General features: G+C 36.1%; 1 long non-coding RNA gene across 1 annotated transcript; it reads left to right on the top strand.

Annotated features, from left to right (window-relative positions):
- Positions 1 to 5,172: 5,172 nt before the first annotated feature.
- LOC106488486 (uncharacterized) lies at positions 5,173 to 24,056 on the top strand. Its single transcript, XR_001293192.1, has 4 exons — positions 5,173 to 5,315; positions 21,166 to 21,263; positions 21,796 to 21,873; positions 23,967 to 24,056. It is a non-coding gene; the product is annotated as an uncharacterized lncRNA (long non-coding RNA).
- The last annotated feature ends 206 nt before the right edge of the window (positions 24,057 to 24,262 follow it).

The following is a 24,262-nucleotide window of genomic DNA, read 5'->3' as shown; positions in this document are numbered from 1 at the left end:
ACCTGTTATTAGGCCTGCATTATAACCAGTAGAGAAAGTGAGTGGTACATACAGTGCATGAGTCATTGCATCCAAATAATGATTCATGCTCAGGAGATTCCTGTCTCACTCTCCATCATCGTATTCACCATATAGGAGAACATAAATGACCAGCCTAGCTACCTTGTTTATAAATAGCTGAGGCTGGTTGAGATTAATTCCTTTCTTTGAGGTGAACGTTGAAGTAATGAAAAAGAAAAGAAAAAGTGTGAGTGAGAGAGAGAGAGAAAAGCCTGACATTTATAGAAAGTGGCCAAACGTAAGTGCTGCTAGGGTACCAAATTTGAACCTTCTTTCATGCTGCTCTTAAATAGCTTTCAATATGAACCTGTCATATACCTGTCAGTTACCATCCAGTTTGTTTTTCAGTTCCGCGAGCCCAGATCTGCTGTGACAGCTCAGAAACCTGATCTGGTCCATACTGGTAGCTGACTGGAGATAATACTATGGATAGGCTTATGTATCTGATGCATTTGGTCCACCCTCCAGAAAAAAGGAATCAATTGTTAATACAGCCCCTTTTGCTGTGTCCTTCCCAGGACCCTCATTTCTTTGCAACACTCAGCTATTTCATCTTGCCTTAAAGTTGCATGCTGGGATCAAGACGATTTCTTCATATTTAAATGCTATCTAGAAAAGCAGGATCTGATCCAAGTATAGTAACAGAAAAAAAGTGAAGGAGGAATAATGCACAAAGGCCTTCTTTAACTTCTGAGTAAAATCATCTTAGTTGTAAATATTTTAATAAAGCGAATTAGTCATTTTTGTTAGCTGGGACTGAGCTTTCTACAAGTGTGTCTGCCGTTGCATTGGTGACGGTATGGTGTAGATATACTTGAGCTAGCTCTAAACTCAGTAAAAATTTGGGTATAGGAAGCAGCACAGAACTGGCACAATCTTCAATATCTGCCTGAGAAGCTGGGTGAATAGTTAGTCACAGAATGACTGCAGTGATGACATTCCCTAAGTGAAGTGTACTTTTCCAGTAGATTTGAGGATGTAATTTATTTTCCTACCAACACTCTTTCCAACAAATATCAGAAAACAATCAGTTTATGTTTTGACCAGTAACGAACACCTTAATGATCACTGTTTTTGGCCTAATAAACTTTCCAATGAGACAGTTATATAAAGGCAAAATTTGACTTCCAAAAGGCAAAGCAAATTCTGGTAACACTAATTTCAAGGGAGTGCAGTCAGGGTGTAATTGATACTCCCACAAGCTGCTGTTTTCTAACTGTTGCTATTTTCCATTTGGTTTTCAAGAAAGTGTGAAAATTTTATCTGACTTATTATGTGAAAAATTTCAAGAAAAAAATGTATTACTTCCAAAAGATTTATGAAAAAACAGAGCTAATCTTGTGCTGCTAGCAGCAGAACATCTTTCTGTTTGAGATTAATACGGTACATATGAGTGTGCACAGTACTGCTGGATACCAACTTTAATATGAAACTAGCCTTGAATTAAAGTGAAGTAAGGATAAGATTGCATTGTCTGAAAAGGTACAGTTTTGGAAAAGCAATCTTTGTATCATGGATCCAAAAGTGGTCATAAAAATTTGTGCATGTCCTTATAAATTAATATTAATTGACTAAGGTACTCAGCTCTAATTTGTTCAATGGAATTGTCAGAAGGCATTTGAAAATATACAATGTTTTTTTTGTATTGGAGTTCCGTATTGTGATGGCTTTTATGCTGTTGAATCCTTTGTTTCTACGTTACATGAATTGCCGGTATTTGCGGTGTATTTAGTAGGGAAAAAAAAAGAAAAAAAAAGGGGTCTTAAAGCAGGAAAGCGTGTTTGTCCAATGCTGTATTAAACAAAGAGCTCAAACATATTACTGTTTTCTGAAGCGCTGTTGAAATTAACTATTGGCTCAAATTTTCGTAGGTTGCTTTCATATTACGGACTTGTCATTTATTTGCGCTTTTAACATCCTCAAAGTGTAGGCTTCACTAGTTGGGATTTATAGACTATCAGACTCGTTGAGAGGAAGATGTATACAGTGAAGCCTTTAATGGTAGCTAACTGCTTCTGTGGGCCCAATTAAGTCTATCCAACTGTGAAACACAGTCCCCTGTGTAACAGTGTAGTCAGCTTGCCTGGCTTTTCTTTGGAGGCGGGGGGAAGGAGGCCTGGAATAAGGGAATATCCAGTGCAGCTGTGGAAAAAAAAATACTTTGAGTTCTCTTAGGAAAAAAAAAAAAAAACAACCCTCAAACTTTTAGTATGCAGCAGTAATAAAGGTTGGGGTCAAATCTCCTCCCTGCAGTTTTACATACGCACCACATCCTGGACTGGAAGCTCTAGCAACTGTGTCTGAAATCTGGATGCGTTGTTAGTCCAAAATCAATCTTGTCACTCCTCAGAAAGCAATGAAAGATAATAAGTACTATTCACCTGATTGCCTTCCTGTTCCGAGACAGCTGGTGACGCTTGTCTTCCTGATAACCAGGAGTTTCAGATCTAAGGCAGGGATAAGGAAAAGCTGGGAGCTTGCTGAATCTAAATTTGACAGTCGATGGCTGTGTAGAGGGTCAGGAGGGATAGAATCTGTGACACGTATAAGAAAGGAACAAAATTTATCTGCTCTGGTTGCAATGATTAGATGTCTCTTTGTCTGGCTTTCTTACAGTGGATGATTGATTGTACCCGCCAGCTGGCTAATATCATAATTAACAAAGTTGCTACCATGTCTGAGAAGTTTAATCGAAAAAATTGCCAGCAGTATGATGCCATTGTCACAGAGATCACAAGCCCTGCAGTGTCGACTTTTGTACTAGTGGAGCTGCAGGACTATGTAGATGTGCTGAGAAGTCGTTCACGGGTATAACTAAAGGTATGTTTCTCTCCCCATACCGTTTTCCTGTATTTGTTCTTTTGGGAAATGAAGTAAACGGTCCTTTGATGGTGTCTTTCATTTCAGGGTGCTACATGAAGCTATTTTGTGGTATATTAAAGCAGTTATAATAGCAATCTAGAATACGTTTTATCAGTGCATCAAGGGGTGAATAATCAAAACCCTGGTTCCGTACTGCTCACCCTGTCTGAGTGTTATTCATTGTCTTGCAAGATGTTTCTTGCAAAAAAATAGAGATGTAGTTGTTTTCATGGCTAATTTTCTCAGTTCTAGGAATTACAAATGTTGACAGTATATATTCTAGGTAGTTCAGTTCAGGTTTATATTTTGTAATATCTGCCTTAGTTCATTATTGTGAGTTAGAATGTAATTTGGAGGCTGAAAAGAGGCAGGAAAAACAATATTCTTGCACTTGTAATTCAATGTTAAAATATCTTGCTAAAATATTCGTGTTTGTATATACATATTTGTGTGTGTGTGTTTGAAATATGAAAGCAATGTCAGTTCTGTTAACTGGAAAGCCACTTCACAGCACCTTTATAAAATATTGTCTGAGAATTTCACTTATTCCTTTGTACGTTTACATAGTTTTCCAAGTTAAAAATGATTCCGTTGAGCTCTTTCTCTCTGCAATTGTATTTTTACGTGTGTGTGCTCTGCGTGGTAGTTCAGTTATGCTCTGGAGTATGTGTTGAAAATGCCAGCCTGACATATTGCTAATGAGTGTGCATATTGACAGTGACGGGGGCGTGTGTCTGTCTGTGTGCCATATATTAAAACAAAAAGAGGAGAGAAACAGAGACAGAGAGAGACAGAGAGACAGAGAAGGAAATATTGGGATGGGAAAGAACAGTTTATTTACATTACGGTATGTCAAAATGTTATTATGGCTAAAAAAATCCATTTCAAATATAAATGAGATAGCATATGAAGGTTCCTTCTTTCTCACAGGGGTTAACAGGTCCATGGTGGGAGAGTAAGGGAGACCCTTTTGTTTTGGGTGGATTAGTATTTTTCTGCCCAAGTAATTTCAACTTTTTGGTACCAGTTTCTAAAATTTGGGGAAACAAATTCTTTGCATTGTGTTTCAGTTCTGTAATGAGCTCTCCCCGAGTGTTGTGTTGCTCTTCGTCTTTGTATCTTCACAGGTAAAATAGTTCTGAGCATTCAGGTGAAATTGTTACAGTAGATGCTTGAAGAAATGTATTGCTAATGTAGCTGATATTTATTAAAAAAACAGGAAATATTTTGGGGATGCACTCTTTTCTATTTTACAATTTTCTGTTTGGAGTTGAACCATTTTATAGTTTTGAACTGATGTTAATGTACTGGTAATTTTAAACTAATTCTGATTTGTATTTTTCAGAGAGATTTTGCAGTTCTCGGTCCAATTTATTGCAGATGCATTGTTTTTAATTAGTAGACTAAATTGGAAATGCCACCTGAAATCTTTTCTCTTCTTTCTTTCTTTCTTTCTTAATGGGCTGTGCCTCAAAAGAGATTTCTGTTTTGTGGGGAAATACTTTTCTCCAGGCCAGAAAGATATTACTTCTATCATCAGTAACAGATTATGGGTTTTAACTTATCCTTGTAAATCTACTGATTTTCAAGAGCAGCTAAGCAAAATTAAAAATCGATATTTTGTTTTGAATAGAAAATGCTGTGAATAGTGGCAAAATAGATTAGTATTGTAATTGCAGACAATAGGGAAGATTAAGTTACTAAAACAGTATATTGTTGTTTTGAGCTAAACCCTGTAATATTTTGTGTAATTGAGACTTTGTGCATTGTTAGAACTCAGCTGGAGTATCAAACGGTTGTGAGGATTAGAGCAGACAACTAAAGCAATGTCACAGTAGATGTGGCTGGTTTTTAACAGGATTATCTTCTGAGATGTGTAGAAATGAGCTCTTGTAATAGTTTCAGAGGAATTAATAATTTTAGTAAAATGTTAATGGCAAATGTGCTAATGTAAAGAGTTAGAAGATTAGTGATGCATTCTTTTGCATGGAAATAAGAATATAATAAATGTCCTGCAGGTGACTGAAGCTACTGCAATTTTATTGGAGATTAAAGTTTGATTGACCTTTGCTGAGGTGATTAACCCTTCTGAAATTAAAAGCCAGTGCTAAATTATTCTGTCCAATTTAAATGCAAACACAGAACAGTGTGCTGTGTCATTCAAATGTAAGAGAAAAAATGTTTTAATTTTCCTTTTTGCACTCAGTGAGATGTGATTGCAGACAGCACATGATTGGACTCTGGTAGGACTGATCAGTGGCAACCTGACTTCACTCTGCTCGTCACTGGTGGAACAGCCATGGCACAGGCATGTCGAACTTAAGAGCAGCTGCGGGAAACTAATCTTTACATGCAGGAGTGTCAGCAGAAATGCATGGAAATGCATCAGTGAGGTAAGCAATAAAAAACACTATTGATATGCTTTATCTGGTAATTTAGAACTTGAGCTGGCAAAAGCTTACATGAGCAAGCGGTTCAACTTAGGCGAGGATTCCTGTTATATCTCGCAAGGCAACTCATACAAGCGGGGTTGCTTACCTGTGTGAGCCACTGCAGAATTATATGTAAAGTTGCATGTATCTGCGTTTTCCTTTTTTTCCTAAAATTTAGAAGTCAGCTTTACGAGATTTTAGAACTTTATTTTTTGACTGACAGAGCACTTCCTCAGGAGCAGTTTAATGTTAGCGCTGGAATTCTTCCATTCCTCTGCTTAAATGCTTTGATTCCAGCTCTTAGAACAAAATGCGTATGAGTGGTTTCTTAGGTTGGAGGCAGTACTGTCTTGCTGGATGGGTATGATTAGGCCAGGGTCTTAGCTGTTCACTAAAGCCTGTGGGATTCTTGTGTGTATAAAGTCATGCAGATGGTCAGCGGAGTGACTATGGCTACACTGCTGAACAGCCTTTGAAAGCCTTGGAAGTCTTCAAGTTAATTTCCGATAGATTTTATAACTGTGTTTCACATTACAGTTAGTTATATATGAGTGCAAACTTTATTAATTAGCATTGAATTGGAAAGACCTGAGCGATATGCTCGCTGCATTTTTATGAATCCTTCATTAAAAGCTGGACATTTGGAAATCCCTTCCAAAGTATCTACCTTGCTCTTATTTTGTTTAAAATAAAAGTGAATGCCAGAACAGTGATTTGTTTTGTAGTGAATTATGCTTAATTTTCCCCAAGTAAGAGGTCAGTGTGTTGTTATAAAAACAACATACTGTCTAAAAGCAGTTCTGGTGGACTATAGTGACTCTCTGAGGGCTTAATTTTACACAAGCTAAAATCATTATAATCGGATCCATTTTAAATTCACATCTTTCTGTTGCTTTTTGTGAGCAATGTTGAATTTGGTTTAACGCCTTGTACCAAAATAGCAGAAAGTGTAAATTAAAAGCAGTTTAGTTCAGATTCAACTGGTGCATAAATAAGCTCTTGAAGCATCGCTGTCTCCTTGCTTTGCTTGTTGGTCCAGAGAGGGAGGCAAGTGGATCAGATCTGCACACAGTGCTGTTTTTGGTCTTTGGCATGCAGTGTACTGGATTAACCCACTGCTTCGTTTTTGCCAGCTCCACCTCTCCCTGACAACCTGAGATGATATTAAATGGCTCTCTGAAGCCTTTTTCTTGCATGCCAGCAGTAACAGTGTTGGGAGTCGGGCTGAAGAGCAGAAGGGCTGTTGCAACTGTTTGGCCTTCAGTGGACTTTCTGCCTACTAAAATTTCCTATCCTTTCATATGGCTGCAATGTATTAAAATGATAATGAACGTGCAATCTACGTTCCATATTCAATTTTCCTCCTCACTTTTCATCAAGGAAGACTTCATATTGCATCTGTCAAGGTACGAAGTCCAAGGAATTGTAGCTTAGAAAATAAGGAGCCTGAAGTAGTGGCTCACCTCTGTCTAGTCTTTTCATTTACACTTTAAACAGCCTTCAGAGAGACAGGCTTCTGCTTCTGGGACCAAGTGAAGAAAGTGAGGAATAGATAAAAGCTAGACTTGTGGAGTGACCTAAATGGAACAGCTGGCAAAAGTATAGAGGGGATCCTCCAGGGTACTGAGTTATACCTTGAGGCTTGGATTAGTAGAATGTTTAACAAAGAGATCCATTTGCCAAAAGGATCTCGGCCTGATTTTTAATTATGGAACTAGCACTTCATTCTACATTTGTAAATTACTGAGCTTTTGTTTTTCTTTTTTCTTTCCCTAGTAAGGTGTAGAGTACTAATTATTTGCTATCAGCTCTTGCTTCTGCTTTCTTCAAACCTTAAATATTTTGTATGTACTTGATTAACCTTATGAATATTGGGGGCATGAAACATTTCAACAGTTTTTGCTATGAATAATAAAATGCACTCTGTATGTATAAAATACATATGAACTTTAATTATTGTTTTCCTTATAATTCTAGAATGCTTTTGAGTGCATATAGTATGATAATACCTTTTTATATTGAGCAAAAAAGTATTCTATAGTATCTCTTTTATCAAAGGTATCCATAATATTTCAGTTAATAATAAGTAGCATATATAGTAGTATATAGCATCCAGCATTTTTTTTGTTTTGGTTGTTAAATGTTTCCATCCCTTTATGTATTTTAAGGTAGAGCAATGCAGGAGAGGAAAAAGAGTGGAGCTGCATATGTGAGAAATTCCTATTGTACTGGCAAGCTTTCATATGATGATTTCTTTTTTGAAATATATATTAAGCACTTGCCTCTGATATCAGCTATACTGCCATGCATTTATTAAACCTCAACACAAAACAGAAACTCCAAGTTGCAATGAACAATGATAACACCATCTAAAGTTTCCAAATGGGTGGAGCGTCAGGACAATTCATGGTGAAATGATGATGGATGCTATGTATGTATTCAGTGAAGAGATGCTCCAGGAGGTGTTTGTTTATGTTTATTGATGTAGTCGGGCAAAAGAGAAGGGGCAGCATAGTATTTCCGAAAATTCTGTCAGGATACTTATTAAATGGGCTTACTTTAGGCAAAAAAGTGCTAACAAGTGGTGGGGGCTGGCATCTTATCACTGTGTTCTCATCCTATAGAGTATAATATCTAAATTAAGCACTGTTAGTCATTACAGCTTCTGCTTTGCTCTTTCAATAAAGCATTTATCAAGCAGAGGAAATTCTTTTAGAGACAGCTCGCATAAGATTATTTTGATGATATTCACTATATGTCAATGTAAATAAGCCATTTGAGAGACTGGACAGCTGCTTAGCTTCTGCTGTGACACATAGGTGAGTGATTCTCTCTTGCAACTCAGTGCAGAGGAGTAGAAAAAAGGTGAAGTTATAATGTTGTTTCCCACTGCCTGCAGCAAGGATGGTATGGGGAACCATACATACTTTTAAGTTGATTGGTTAGAAATTGTCTTGTTCAAAATTCTAATATATAACTATATTAGCAGTAGCCATTGTAATTATTTGAATAGAAAATACTTCAAAATTCCATTTCTTCCACAGTTTTCTTTTTTTTTACCCCTTTCTGAACTCTCTGCTTGGATAAGATGCACTTCAGAATACATAAATATAGTTAAGCAATATTCTGCTCTGCCAATAGCTAAGTGGAAATTGGAGACTTGGTATCCTTTTAACTACAGTATATGATAAGCATTTTTCATATATTTGCTCATAATAGAGCAAATCACACTTTTCTAAACAGAAAATATCATTCACTTAGATACACACACTGTACTGTGTATGACTGCAAAATACACTGTGTAGTTTCACTGGCCTTATGGGGTTATATTTTATCTTTAAAGTTGTAAAAAAATATCACTGAAGTTTTTAGAGAAAGCTATGTACTCCATGTACAAATCTACACATTAAGAAAATGTATTTCCCTCTCCCCAGAAGTAACCCTGAAACCAGGGCAGAAGATACAACCTGACTAGTCTAAGTAAGTGTATTATTCTGTTTTGGGGATAAAACTATTTTGTCTTATTTGCTATGAGAAGAATAAATTAGCTGAAATTAGGCAAAAATGGTAGATTCATTTCAGGTTTCTGTTAAAAATCAGTAATTACCCATGCAATTTTTTTTGTCAGTATTACAATTTATGGTAGACTAGCTACAAGTTAACAACAGTATTTTTGTCAATCAGACTTGTGTAGCCTTTTGAAAGTGCGCATAACAGAGAGCTAAATTTGAATAACTTCAGTAGCTACATACGCAAACTCTTGGAATATATTGTTACAATGAGCATTTCTTCTTTGAATTTTAATACAAATGAAAATTCTGTTATGAATGTAATTTCTTACACTGCTTTAATTTTTTTGCAGTTTGGAGGGGTTTTTTTCTTTTTTCTGGTGTGAGGGGGGCAGAAAGGCTGTAAAACTTGTAGTAAAAGGCAGAAAGTTTTTGAACTAACCTTGTATTTACTACTTTACACTCCTAAAATGGGTAGTGAGAGAAATTTCTAGAAGCTTTCTGTAAAATAAGCCAGAATAAGCCTTTGAAGAAATTCAATTGAAAATGAAGTGAGGCCATCTTCCTTAAAAATTGCCTCATTGAAAATAAGTTGGACCATCATGTTCAACAGTTCTGAAATTCCTTGGGGAAACGTTAACTTTTTAAGTCCTGTTTCAATATTCACTAAACCTTTAGTCAGAAATGAATCCACTTCTGCATGTAGAAACATTGAGGAAAACATTTATATGAAAAAATGTAGTCCAATTTCTGAAAATACAGACCAATTAGTGAGATTTAATTTAGATATTTGTCACTGAGTGTGCATCATGTATGTGTTAGAACTGATTTACCATTATTTCCTTGTCTTATTTGCAAAAAGAGACTCCTACTTATTGAAATATTACTGAAGAATCTAGCTTTCCCCACAAATTACACACTTTTTGCATAAATGTGCCTAATTACCTGAATTCAGTTTTGATTAGCAGTGTTAATTGATGCAGCTGTGGATGGGCTCTGTTTACCTAAATTACCATGTGCAAACAGCAATACGTCTGAAAGTGAATATGCTAAACTGAAAATACTAATTAACTAAGACAGATTGTTATTCAAGTCACATCTCAGAGCTTTTTAATGAAAGCCTGAATGTGTCAGAACTTTATGATATTCAGACAGAAATGTCTATATTACATATGATTTCTAAATTTAATTCATGGGAACAGATGGGATGTCGGCCGGGGTTCTTCTCCATCGCTTCCTGTATTAATGTGAATATTTTACTCTACTGGAGACATTTTTGAGTGTGTGTATGTGAGAGTGAAAAAAGTGTGCGCGAGAGAGAGGAGGGAGGAACTCACTGTGTGTGTTGACAACATGCCAGCCAAGAACATCTAGCTGGTCTATTTTTGACCAACATATTTGCAAATTATAGCCACCTACTTTCCCAGAATGAAGTTAAACAAGCTATTTAGCAAATTTAATAAAAATAGATAGTAAGTATAATCAACCCAAATAACAGAAAGGTTAAAAAGATCTCAGAGAGATCTTTTGTAACAACAGAAATCTTTACTTTTGCAAAAGAATAAAAATGTCAGTTTTTGATATAACAGGAGGAAGACCAAAAAATGCTATGCTTTGTATTTCAAAATGTTGTAGAAAGGCTATTAATTACATTAAGCTATATTGTAAAATGTAAATACAAAATGATTTTCTCGATTCTATTAAGAACAGTACAAATTCAGGTATACAGGGTAATGTACTTTATCCCTCCTAATAATTTTGTTGGATGCAAAACTGTAAATGTGTTTGAATGTAGTATAAAAGAATATTTAGAGCATATACTTTAACATAAACTCATGCTCTTCATAAAGATCAGCATCTGTACTGCATATGCCCATTCTTCAATCCATTTTTTCTTTCTTTTCCTTCAAAGCTTAAATATTCAGAGGTCAAATCCCCTGTGAAACTCAGTAATTCCATCAGAAGCTTTTCCCATAATGTCTTTTCAAAATGCAAAGCAAAGATTATAAGTACTGTGCCAAACTGTTTGTGCCAAAATAGTTACAGTTGTAATATCCTAATTTTCATATTTAGACAGTGCTTGCAGAAACTTTCTCTAGTTACCTGTAATAGCTCTAATTCTATATAGGTAGCTATGGTTATAGTTATAAAAAGTGTTGTCAAATATTCTGACCTAGCCAGTGGTCAGAATTTATTTTCTTTTGTGTGTGTGTGTGTGTTGCAATGGGAGAACTCCCTTGTCTCTGTTAAAGCAGATTTAGTGAATAGAATTTGGCCTGGTTACTTAGTTTGGGGAACACAATGCCCCTTTTCAAAAGGTTCAGTAGCTCTGTTTTTGTGTAAGTTAATACGTACAGCTGATGATCATATTTTCTGCAAGCCATTATCTAAGCTTCTAAGCTTTATGCTAGAATGCTTTAGTCTGGCGTAGGCTTTTCAGATGGAATATATTGTGCTTAAATATTCCTAAATAAACCAATGACAGATGCCTCCATTGTTCAGTTGACAATTAACTTAGGCTAAAGAGGAGAACAGTAGTGATACAAGTCAGAGATTTAGATCACTTTTATCAAAGAATTGCTTCATTCCCATTACAGTTGCAAAATATGAGTGATCCTATATCATGATTTGTCTCTTCAGTCCAGAGATTTGACCTAGTGAAGAGCTTTTATCCTGAATAAGACATATTTAACAGGAGTTTTGAATCAGAAAATGTTATAGTAGACCATTTCAAGACATGTACTCCACCACCCCTAACAGAGCTTGACTTCCTTATGCAACATGTAGCTGAAAGAATTAAGTGAACTATCATGTCCTAGGACATGGAATGGGGAAAGGGGGATACCAAAATCCAAACTAGTTTTAAGATGGAGCTTGAAAAATTCATGAGAAATTGCACCCTATGATTGGATCATTTATTACAGTATTTATTAGTAAAAACAGAGACAAGTTCTTCTGGGCAGGTGATGATTTTCATGGAGACTGGTAGATTAAAGGAAGAACAAATTAATCCATTGTTTAAAAGAAGCTATCAACACCTTTTTCAAAGAAAATAATGTAGTAACTTCCATGTAAAAGGTCCTGAGAAAGCTAACACTTGATGCAGGATATCTCTCCAAACTTTGTCCTTTCTTCAACCATCCTTTCTGGATCTCAAAATCACTGAGAAGGGAATGCCTTTGTATGTGGCATTTGCTTTCAGCCTTGAGAATAGGAGTTCAGGCCAGCATCCTAGTGGCAGCAAAGCAGGTGAACTATCTCTGAAAACATACAAAACCCAAATACTGTTGCTATCTCTCTGTAACTTTTAATTTGGTTGGCTGATAAGCTGCTACCCAGGGTGTCTGCATGATACAGCTAGAAAAGTTGGCATAGCATTACACTGAGTTCTTGTTTCCATCCAGCAAGTCAAAGGTGTGTTTGGTATCTTCCAATGCCCAAAAGCTGTTACCTGTTGTGTCCAAACTATGTATTCCACAATTTGTGCACAAGATTGCTGAATAAAGTTATGAAACAGCATAGGTTCTGCTATCCCTTGGGATAAAACTGCATTATCTTGTTCTTTGGGTTTGTTAATGTAATTCCACAACTAGCTAGTGTCTTATGAGACACAGTATGTGGTCAGTGCCAAAACATGAAGGACACAAAAGATCACATAGGAAAAATAAGTGCCGTGTCTGTTTTCCCTGTTTCATTATTATTTCTCACAAAGAATTTTCAACAGTAAAAGTGAGTTGTCATCATGTTCCTATGGAAAATAGATACATTTGGGAGTAATGTAACTTGAGGTGCTTTAAAGCAGGAGATATGTGAAAGCTATGGATGTAATCACTATAATAAGAACATCCCTAAAGTATATGAGAGATTTGGTTCTCATGAAATGTACCTAATACAAACTGTAGACATGGACCAAGGGGGAAGAAAAGTAAAGGAATTTCTAACTTTTCCTCACTTAATACCACCTTCACAATGCTTACATCCCCACATCGTATAGTGCAGTTAGAGCTGTGGTTAGGCTGAAGCCCATCCAAGAGCAGAAATACTTTAAAACACTTTTCCATATATATATCCTCCTTTTTCAGTTAACCTGTCTTTCTCCCTACTCAACAATTCATACTGAATTCTACTTGACTTTCCTGCAGCGCAAAGGCCAACTGGTGACTAATGCAGAAAGACTGTCTTCATCTCCACCTCAAATGTATGTGAGCTTTTCTTTTGCCACGTGCAATCTGCATTATTGTAATTCTTGTAATGTCAAGCTGACTTGGGAGGAAGATTGAGGCACTGTATTGTGCTGGATACAACCATTTGCTTTGTGAATAGGTTGGGTGACAATATGTATTCATCCACTCTGTTCTGATATTTCCACTGGATTCAAGGTTTCTGCTGTTGCCAACTCATTGCCGTGTTTCTGATCTTCAAAGCTTTTTGCAATTGACACTCCCAAAATAACAGCAGCATTTAGAAAATGTTCTTTATATTGTCATTCCATCTCTAAGTGTTTTTTGGTATATAGGTCTCTGTTTACAAACCCTTCTTTCAGGACCATTTCAGAAGCTAAGTGCTCTAGTCTCATCTAGGCTCTGCGTGTTTCCTCCTTCAGGCTCCTTTTCTTTTATAGCCCAGATGCTATCTTTACTTTTAGCCAGATTTCTGTTTCTGTAGTAGAAACAGAATTTATGTTTCTGTATATACCTTAGCCCTTTATTTTCCCTGAAACTCTTTCCTGTCTGTCTCTTTCTCCTTATTCTTCTTGTACAACTTGGATAATTTTGATTTCCTCTGTTGACCATCTTTATCTTCTACTTTAAGATCTTTTGGCAGGCCATTAGTAACCTCTCTTGCTTTATTACTCTTCCTGTTTATTTCTAATGGCATGCTAATGCTGCTAGGCATCTGAAAAAAAGATCTTTATACAAAGGTCAAAAAGACTTTTGGATAGGCAAAATCAAAGTGCATCAACCTGGTAGGCTACAGTAGGCATCTGGAAGTACTAGCACCAATGGTGAATAATGACTAAGAGTCTTGTCATGAGCATGGATTTCAAAAAGGCTTGGAAATGCCTCCTTAATCAACTACTTCTGGATATTTTCAGTCACACTCACTTTGAATATAAACTCTTCCAAATGCTTTTCTCTGCCTGACAATGTCACCTCTGTTCTGCTCAGATTCGGATTCAATCCACTGTTCTTTATCTATTAGTTTACTTCATGTATAAACTATGAGCCACCACAATACTATGTATGTCAAAGAAGGTAAGTGCAACTGTGTGTCATCTGCAAGCTTCCTTTAAATGAAAACTGTTTTCTATGCTGATTACCAAGAAAATTCTTCTTTCTGCTCTTACTGATCTTGGCTACAACTTTTAAAATGAAGTTCCTAAATTTTCTCTATCCTTTAAGCCATACTACATCATTCCTATTACACATTTGTACAATCCAGTGCACTTCTAATCTAAAATTACTTTCAACTGAAGATATATAAAATAATAAGAGAAGGAGAAATAGAGTTGTTATGAGTCTTTATCAGATTACAGCTACTCTGCTTTTCATGTGATTGTCCATGTCTGTGTGGGAGGTATGCTCAGAATATGACTCAGCTATGTAAATAAATTCCTTTCTCATTTCATTCTATTAGCTTCTTTGTCAATCACATCAAGTTGAAAGTTCTTGTCTTCTTTTAGTCCTTGCATAGCTCCACTGTCACTAGATCTTCTCCAGTGGAGTCTCATTTATTACTGCATTTTCTCCATCTACTTTGGCCATTGATCCCAATGCAGCCCTCTCTTTTAGCAATTATGTGCATTTGTGTGGGCAGGCATGGGTCTGAACATATGATATTTGTATACTTGAGCTAGTTCCCATTTCAGACAGAGCTGTCCTGAAATGAATAAAGCCTCAGCATAAGACAGAGCAGAAGAGATCCAATGATCTAGGTATTTAATATAATTGATCACTGGAAGCATCCATAAATAAGTATTGCTGTGTTATAATGTCTATTAATGAACTATTGTCAATCGTCAACTGTGTGAACTGGGAAGTAGAATCAGCAGTATGCATACTTGCATTTAGCTGGATTCTTCCCCAAGTACGTAGATATGTGCAGACTCACGTCTGTGTGGTAGTTATGAACTTAGTGTGGCATTTTAATGTTGTGATAAACCCAGGCCATTCCATTTGGGTGAATATCTACTCCAAGGTACATAATTTTTGGATGGTGTCTTTTCCAAGCTCACAGACTCACAAAATGAAAATTGCATGACTAGATAAAAATATGCTCAAGTACATTTAGTCTAGTGAAAGGGGCTGGCTGAAAAGTTTTGTTTTGCACAGTATAGTGAGTGTGTTCTTTCTATCTGTATTTTGTATATGTATGCATGCATAAATGCATAGCCCATCAAAACAGCCATGAAGATTACACAGAGAATGTATGAAAACTCTCACTACCTCTCCTTTGTTTTTCCTATTAATTCCATTTTGGGTGACCATTGTTCCAAAATTTGAATCATTTTCCAACAATTACCAGTTTCTTTTTACAAACACTCTGCAAAAAGTTCTTTTTCTCTTAGATGCAAATTTGCTGTATGCTTATTAGTCTCCAGAGTAGTATCAGACTGTGTTTAAATCAAAGACCATTTTTATGTTAATTTTCTCTCTGGGTATGAGAATGGAAATTATAATTTTGGAAAGAAGGAAGAAGGCTTTGCCAGATTCCCTGTGGAATAAAATATTTGCTTTCAAACTCGTTAGCTCTCAGATATATAAAACAAAATCTTGGTATTGTTATCTGCTTTTTTTTTTTTTAGTTATATCATTTAAAAATGTTTTTGCTATGATTGTACTTTTCCTTACAGACCTGTACATCTTCAGTTTTCCTTCCATGACCTCTGTGTGCTGTAAGATGTTAAGCACAATCTTAATTCTTTCCCCATTTCCTCATTATAATGCAAACTTTAATTATTTAACTGCACAATATATTTCTCTGTAAGCTCTCTTTCACTTGTTTAAAAAAGTGTGTGTGTTTGTGTGTGAAGGAGGGCTAAAAGGAAGTTTTCAGGCACGTCATTTCATTTTTCTTGCATTTCTAACTTTAGTTTCATCTGGATAGTCTGTAAGCTTTCTGAGAGAGCAAGCAGAACAATTTGATAGGTTTGAGTTTATGCACTGCAATGTGCTACTCTCATCTGGGGGCTCCAGGCACTACTGTGATATGCGTAATGAAAAATAATGCTCCCATCATATAATTAGGGAGTCATGGAGGGGAGGCATAAAGATCTTTAAATATCAACAGTACCGTTTTAAGCTTTGTGCTTGTTTGTCAGTGACAAATATACTGTAGATGAACAAATATGAAATGTCGCAAGACTTCAAGGGACAGTGGAAAACTAATCAAAACACTATAATTTTTAATTTTGTGAAAGGCTCTTCAGGGCAAGAGCCATGTCCACTCTTGTTTTTACAGTGGAAAGTACAATAAGTCCTTGGTCCTGATCATTGATTCTGGGCCTTAGTATAATATAAATATTACATAATTGAAAGATTGGAGGCTGTGAATTGACAAAGAAGGGAGACCAACATAAAGAAAATGCATATTACTATAGCTTTGATTTGGCTAGAGAAGAATCAGTCATCTACCATCTCAGAAAGCCAAAAAGCAATTCATTTAATTTGTGTTAAAGTATAAAATGATCAAACTCTTAAGTTCAACATTAGACATTAAAGAAAGCCTGACTTTAAAGAGAGTTTTTTTTTTTTTTTTAACCATAGCTATTATAAATGACATCATTACAGTTAAATTTTTAGGGTTGAACACACAGAGAATGAACTTGAAGTCTGAGGCCTGAACAAGACATGCATCTTATCAATATAAAATTTAAAATAGAAACCTATGGTGTCTGCTTTGCGTTATATAAACTTTACATTGCTTGATGAGATTATGAATATCATGCGGGGGAACTTGGCTGCATCTCCTTTTTAATTTTGTAGGGCAGCCAAGTAGCTTACTCTCCCATATGTTCCAGGTTCCAAATCAGTTCTAATAATAAAAAACAAATGTACAAAAATTGAGATTCAGGTTTGTTAAGTAATTATTTGTAGTGTGTACAATTTGGATAGGAGTCAACAATACACTGAAGAAAGATTGTTTCTGGCTGATGAATTAAATATTGGTCTTGAAAAATATTTGAAATATGTAAAGTTTGAAGTGCAATTCCCAAATTGTTAAGGGCTGTGTTTCAGAGAATGCTCTTAAAATGACTGCTGATTGGAAAGATATTTCCACTTTTCATCTCGTAAAGACACAGGAATTCATGCGTTAGCAGCTGTTGATGACATTCCTGTTTGCATTCTATATATGATCAACCAACACTGAATTTCTAGTTGAAATGCTGAGATAAAATTTGTTATAAATTATTATTGTACATATATATTTTTAGAGAGATCCTTTCATTAGTGCTTTTAATAACAAGAGAAATTCCCTTTCTTTCTTCCGACTCAGTATGCATAAACTGTTATCTGTTTCTGCTGCAGTACATACAGTATTTTAATTGTATTTCATTGTTCCCAAACCTAATTTGTTGGAAGTTAATTTTAATGATATTAGAGCTGGAAGCTGAATCAGTGTTCACAGGAGAGATTTTGGCAAAGTGGACATTTATACATAATAAATCCACAAGCTGCTTTTTCATTATGTCTTTAAGAAGGTCTAATTTAGTTTAAGAATGTGTTAGTATTTAAGACACAAACATTACATCTAATAAATGAACTACAACTATTTTGAGAGGGCTTTCATTTTTCTGTATAGCAAATAATGACAGGTTCAAATTCCGTGTTTCACAGAGTGGCTTTTAAGATGGAGCTAATTGGTAGCCTACATCTAACTGGCCCATTCTGTAGGATGCAAAACAGCCTTAGCTGCCACAATATGATGTAAGAAGTTGAAAGATTTTCTGTGCTTTCTTCAAGAACATCTTTATGTTGTGCTAAGGGGGGTGGGGGAAGTCAGGCTATTCCAATAGATGGTCTATTCTGAAAGGAGAGGACCTGTTGGAATACCTTGGAAATAATAAAACTGGTAGCTACCGGCTAACTCTGCTCATCCAAGTTAATCATAGTAATGATTCTATCCCTCTCTCCATCCCTTGAGCCTTTCCTGCTATCTGTAAAATAGTCAGCTAATTGTTCTGTGTCATATATAGGTGAGCAACTTGACCTGGGCAAGGCTGAAGTGCAAGTGGGGCTCATTTAAAACTAGGATTGTGTCTGAGACATGCTCTATAGCCAAGGTCATTGGGGTGTAGCTTGGGTGTCTTTGCTGATCAGAATGAAGTTGAAGCGTGCAGGGGCAACCTCCAAACTTTGTAAAACAGCAGCAAGAATTCAGCCCTCCCTTAAGTTCTGCAAAGAGACCGGCTGTCAGCCGGTGCTGACAAATGGGATTTCATTTTTATATCAGATATGCAGGGAGGAGGGGCTTTGCATCTGAAATGGAGCAGGGGTGACACATTCAGATCAGTTGATGAAAGATGGACAGGGAGTACCTATCTCCCAGTTTGTAGCGTCCTGATGCTATAGACTTCAAGGCTAGAAAGGAGAGAAGCATGATTTTTGCACCTAACCAAACAACTTGTGGTTGAAGTACAGGAATATTTTTAAAAATAGACATCCAGTTCTGATTAGAAGTAATTGAAAATCTCTCACCTTTTTGAGTAATCTGTTTCAGGGATTAACCTTATTGTTAAAGACTGAGAGTTAGCAACAGTTTGAATTTTGTATAATTCTACCATCAGAATGGCTAATAAAAGTCAGAGGTGGCAGGCAAACCCTCTTATCAAAAGAGGGAGGGTAGTATCCCCAACATGTGAGGGTTAGATGGTGGCAGCTTGGCTTTTTTCTCTGGATAGAGCTTCGAGAGTTGGTTGTCATATCAAAGCCCCAGTTTCTCCCACATGTTGGTTGACTCAGATAGAGGGATGTCATAAATGCAGTAAAAATCTTAAAGACACTCTCTCCATTCTTTAAATGATTTTTACATACTGGCTGATTTAGGAGAGAAGACAGTAAGTAAGATCATGCAACATCACTTTCATGAAGCTCGATGAAATGTCCTATGCTGCTATTAAGAAATGATCAGCAAGGGGAGAAAAAAAACACCAAAAAGCAGAATCTCTTTTCCCACAGAAAATAGAGCTGCTGAATCTAAAGACAAGCCAATGTGTCCATACTAGTGTTACTCAAGTCCTCCAAACAGCAGAATCTTCTAATAGTGCAACAAAAGTGCTTTTATTCCTGCTATTCTTCCCTTGTGCCTCTGGTATGATGAATCAGAATTTAAGTTACTTGCCTGTTAACTTGTGCTGCTCTTGAGGAAATGGGAAAAAAGGAAACAAAAGAAGTGAAGGTCTTACAAAGATGGAATAAGGTGGGGAAATGTTGGAAATTCATCAAAATATATTGAAGGAATATTCTTTTGTAAGTGGAGTCTCTACCATTAAATTTTTGCATCTTGAACATTACCTGTTTTCATGATCCAGGCATTTTTTTAGCATAAAGATTCGCAGAGTAGATGAGCTCATCTTTGAGCTCAGATCAGGAGAGAGACAGACCTTAATTTCTCTGTTGGTCGTTCTGTTGGAAAAATGTTAGAGGAATAAAAATCAAAATGTTGTTATGTGGCCACAGAAAGGGGAGGGTTCATATGTATTTACACACCTGTTACCTTAAAATACTGAATTTCCATTCTGTTTCAGCATCATCCTGAAGATGGCAATGGGAATCTGATTAAAAACAAAAAAACTACTTGAGTAGTAAAGGGATCTAAATTAATTGTCATAAACCTAGGATGTCATTCCATCTCCCCAGCCCCCTTTCTGAATATGCACATATGCTTGTTGTCTTTTGAAATCTTCCTAAATTGTTGAAAAAAGTGTTATGTTTAAGGGGTCCATGTATCTTTTCTACGGGGGGAACAGTCCCATTTCAATTGGAAGCATCAACTTCTGTTAGTGGAACAATTCCCAGTCCTTTTTGTTCCTTGCAACAACTAACCCTTTATGATTTACTTTAGAGCTATAAAATTCCGTAGGACTGAATATATATGCAACAATTCTGCTGCAATTTCTTGTTGCTTTGAATGTATAGGGCTTATGGGGAGGGAATATGGCCATATGGAAATGGCTTTCTTATCCAAGTGGAAACCGTTTTAGTCAGCTGTCAGGCAGATTCCATAAACATAATACAGTAGAGGAACTCACACAACCATACTTTAACGGCCATTAAAATCGCTTCCACAGTGCATTCAGAGCCAGGATATAGTGAATACTGATGTTTGTATTATGAATGGAAGACTAATGTCTTCTGAGTAAAAGCAAATCTAATGTTAATGAAACTTTTCCAGGGGTTGGGCGGATAATTCCACTTTTGTGGTGTTAAATTGCCTTTGATTTTAATTGCATGACAAAAAATTGACTGTAATTGTAATGCTAGCAAATGTTCGTATTGATTACAAGCTTCTGTGTATGCTAAGTCAAAGAATTAAATGCTTTTAACTGGGGTGATTTTTCTTTTTTTTCCAGGACAGCCACATTGGTAACAAAGCTTGTACTGTCAGTATGTTGAAGGTCATTCTTATAATCTGTGCAGTGAAAACTGCTCCCCTTTATGTGAAAAGAAAAATCAACTGAGCATACCTAAAATTATCTAGAAAATCCTATTACACTTACTGAGTTTCAGTTCTATATTTCAGATTCAAATGGAATTCAATGAACTCTCAGATCAAATATGAAAAATTGTAGCAAGTTTTCAATGATATACAGTTTTTGCCCCCCCCCCCCTTGTGTCCAACTGAGAGAAACAAGGCACATTCTTCTCAGTGATGGCAAAAGACAAACTGAAATGATTAACATTAAAACTTGCCTAATACTGTGATATGTTTTAGAGGGGGAAACAAAGGTAGGATGTGTCTTATCCATCTGTCTTGCCTCCCTGTGCATCTGTCTGTCTCTCTAGAGCCAGTCAATAAAAATGATTAGAGTCGGCATCTCACAAATGTACACCCTTAAACCATGAAGCAATAATACTGTGAAGGAAATTTTTTTTCTGACCTTTTCAAATTACATCCAACTGTCTAGGGAATTTCTCAGTGACTAGAGGTAATAAGGTTCAATCCGTTTTGCTGGTTGGCTTCAAATTTAGCTCCTCAGAAGCCCTAACTTATCTATTCTTTTTATCTTGGCCTTGGCATCTATTCAGTACAGTAATCCATGCATCTAATCTTTTTTTTTTTTTTTTTTTTCCCCCTCTCAGGTTTAGCTGGTGGATCACATTGTGAAATCTGCAGCCATGAAAGGCCTTCCATTTATTGCATCCTTCAAAACGAAATATTAGCATGGGAGGCTAAGCTGGTATGTTGCCTTTGAGAGGCTCTTGTTGAATTTAATTAGCTTTTAGATTTCATCTCCATCTCACATCTCAGCTTTCACTATTGTGTGTGATTTAGGCTTCAGTGACTTTTGTTATTTCAAACTTTTCCAACTTAGCTATGACACTTTTGCTCTATACAATATTGAAGGGGAAGGTAAAGTTTAAAGTTCATTGTCTTAAATTGATTTCTGTTATTATGATGCAAGCTCAGAAACAGCAGAGACAGCCTCCCAGTAAGGCAGGGAATCATTCAAGTGAGAAAGACAAGCCGGCTTTTGTGCATGGCTTGTTTTTCATTGTGCTCCATGGAGTAGAACTGGAAATGGGTAAAGAACATTTCAAAAAAAAAAAAAACCCCTTCTAAGGATATTTTGATGTTAAATACTTTTATATCTAGGAAAAAATTGCTTTCTTTTTAACTCATATGGGTCATATGATATAATATGGTAAAGGGCCATAGACAGTAACTTATTGTTTTGAATACCTAAAGTTTCATTTTTGTGACTTATGCAGGGAATTATGGAGGAGTGGCTTCAAGTTGTGGTTCACAAGTGACTGTGACAGTACAAGGAGAGCTATCAATAAGAAATGGTAAGCTCATGGCTGTTAAATGTCTTACTCCCCATATGGTTAGGACTTAGTTTCCTTTCATTTCAGGCAGGGAAAGGTAGGAAAAATTGGTCCTTACTGCTGTAGCTTCTCCAGGGCACTAGATCTGTGTTTAGTTACATCAGATGTGCTACTGAATGACATACCAGAATATTGAAAATGTATGCATATCAAAAAGCACCTGCAAAACACTTGCTTTTAATCATGTGAGAAATATTTTGGAAGAGGTGCAGCTAACTTACATATAGATTCAGGGCAAATCAGTGGCTACAGTAAAGTTTTGTAAACTTATGCAGTGATTTTTTCAAATTTTTTTTTTATCTAAAGAGCGTAGTCAGTTAAATGACTGTTTGTGTTGATGTGTTTGTTTACTCTCACATCTTGGAAGCTCCACTGATAAATTGAGAGGTATTTCGTCATAGAATACTTTTTGCTATTCTTTATTCTACACAAATTAGGCTTCTCCTGGCACTTGAGTATCTAGGTTGGCCTCCAGATACTGAAACCAGCAACCTAAAAGGATCCATTGTTTGCCAAAGTTATCGGAGGGCTGAAAAATGCCCCATGGCCGTAGCAAGCTTTAAAACCTCAAAGCAGTGTCACTGTTGTTGGCTGTGTGCGTATATCCATCTTCTTACAGTAGGTGCTTTGAAAAATGTATAATAAGTAACCACTCTAATTGTATTTCCGACAGAAATACATAGGAATGAGATTATTTTGAATGCAAGTAGGATATTTAGATGGTGGCAGTGTGAGTTTCCTTATACTGCACATGTTCTTGTTTCTAGGATTGTTTTTTTTTCATAACTCTGAATGCTATACGGAAGCAGTTCTATCGGTTCTTCAGGTTTTTCTACCATTCCGATAGTTTTCAGCTCGTAAGTATTGACAGTGACTTCAAACTAACTAATTTTTTTTCATGAAGTTCATCACAGTGTATGTTGCATAAAGCAAAACACATGGTGATATCTAAATGTTTAAATTTCATTTGTTGGAGTGTTTGTTTATCGGTAGCTATGAGTTGTTGACAACAGTTGAGCAAAATGTATTTTTGTGCACTTGGAATGAAGCTGAACAGCTTTTTCTTTGTCAAAGACAAACACTCTGGATCATTCAGGGTCCAGAAACCTCAAGGTTATTTTCTGTTTTGTGGTATTACTGGGGAATATCAAACTTTTCTTTATGAACTAAGCTGTCCTTGAAATGAGCTGATTTAGAAAAAAGTTTATGCTGTTTTTAAAATCCTACATACTATATTATATGTCTCAGAGAAGAAAAAGTAATATGAGAAGCCCTGATTGTGGTCTGTTTTAATATCTGTATAGCATTGCCTTTTATTTTGCTATTCATGATTTTTATGAATTGAAAGTACACCAGTAACAAAGCAAAATGAGGGGCAGGCATAGGTATATGAAAAATATGGTCTTTCAGCTTTGCCATTTTTCCTCACTTGCTAGAAAATATCCAATATGACAAATCTTTCTCAGAAAATTCTGCAGATCATGTCAAAGTAACGTGCACCCATACATCAGTGGTGTTAAAATGGGAGGATGCATTGTGCACATCAAAGGGATTGTGTGAATGTTATTGATACACCATTCTTTATTGTTCTGTGTTATTTATATTTTCATTATTCGCCTATAAAGTCTTAGTAATTAGCTCTCTAATTTCCCAGAAAAAAACATATTAATTTTTTGAGCTGGCTGAAGCAAAAAGTAACTGATCAATCTGGCATTGTAGGTTAATAGTATAGAACAAAGCGTGGTCATAATTAGTTGAGAAAAGGACTTTCCTTGTTCATTCCAGTTTATAATAAAAAGTCCCTTGCCAAAGTGACTTAGAAAATAATGCATTCAGACTGAGTAGAATTACCGCCTAGCAGATTCTATTTATCTGTAGCTTAAAAAGCAGCTGCGTTTTTGTAAAAAGCAATGAATGTGGCAGTTCTACTTAAAGGTAGAAGAAAAAGAACACCCCTTGTTTTGTAATAAGGGGATTTTCAATTTAAAAAAGAGAGAGAGCCTGTTGTGTGAAGTATGGTTATTACATTCACTGTATTCTATCTCACCCACCAGGAGGCTAATAACGAAGGAGTCAGTGAAGGAGACCAATGCCATGAGGGTTATCTCGCAGCCCCAGATGCTGGATAAGTTGAAGGAGGCAGACTCGCTTTTGGATGACATTCAGGAAGGCCTTGAATGATTATTTGGCGAAGAAAAGACTATTCTTTCCAAGGTAAACAGTCCATTTCATCTGTCTGTTGTAGGTGTTGGTTTAAAATATGTTTGTATAAATACCTATAAATTTCTTTTTCTTTTTTTTAATCATTTTTTAGGTTTTTCTCGTGATGCAACAATGATCACTCAGGAAT

Source organism: Apteryx mantelli, chromosome 1 (genome assembly GCF_036417845.1).
Source record: "Apteryx mantelli isolate bAptMan1 chromosome 1, bAptMan1.hap1, whole genome shotgun sequence".
Taxonomy (NCBI): domain Eukaryota; kingdom Metazoa; phylum Chordata; class Aves; order Apterygiformes; family Apterygidae; genus Apteryx; species Apteryx mantelli.
This window is presented reverse-complemented; position numbering and strand designations above follow the sequence as displayed.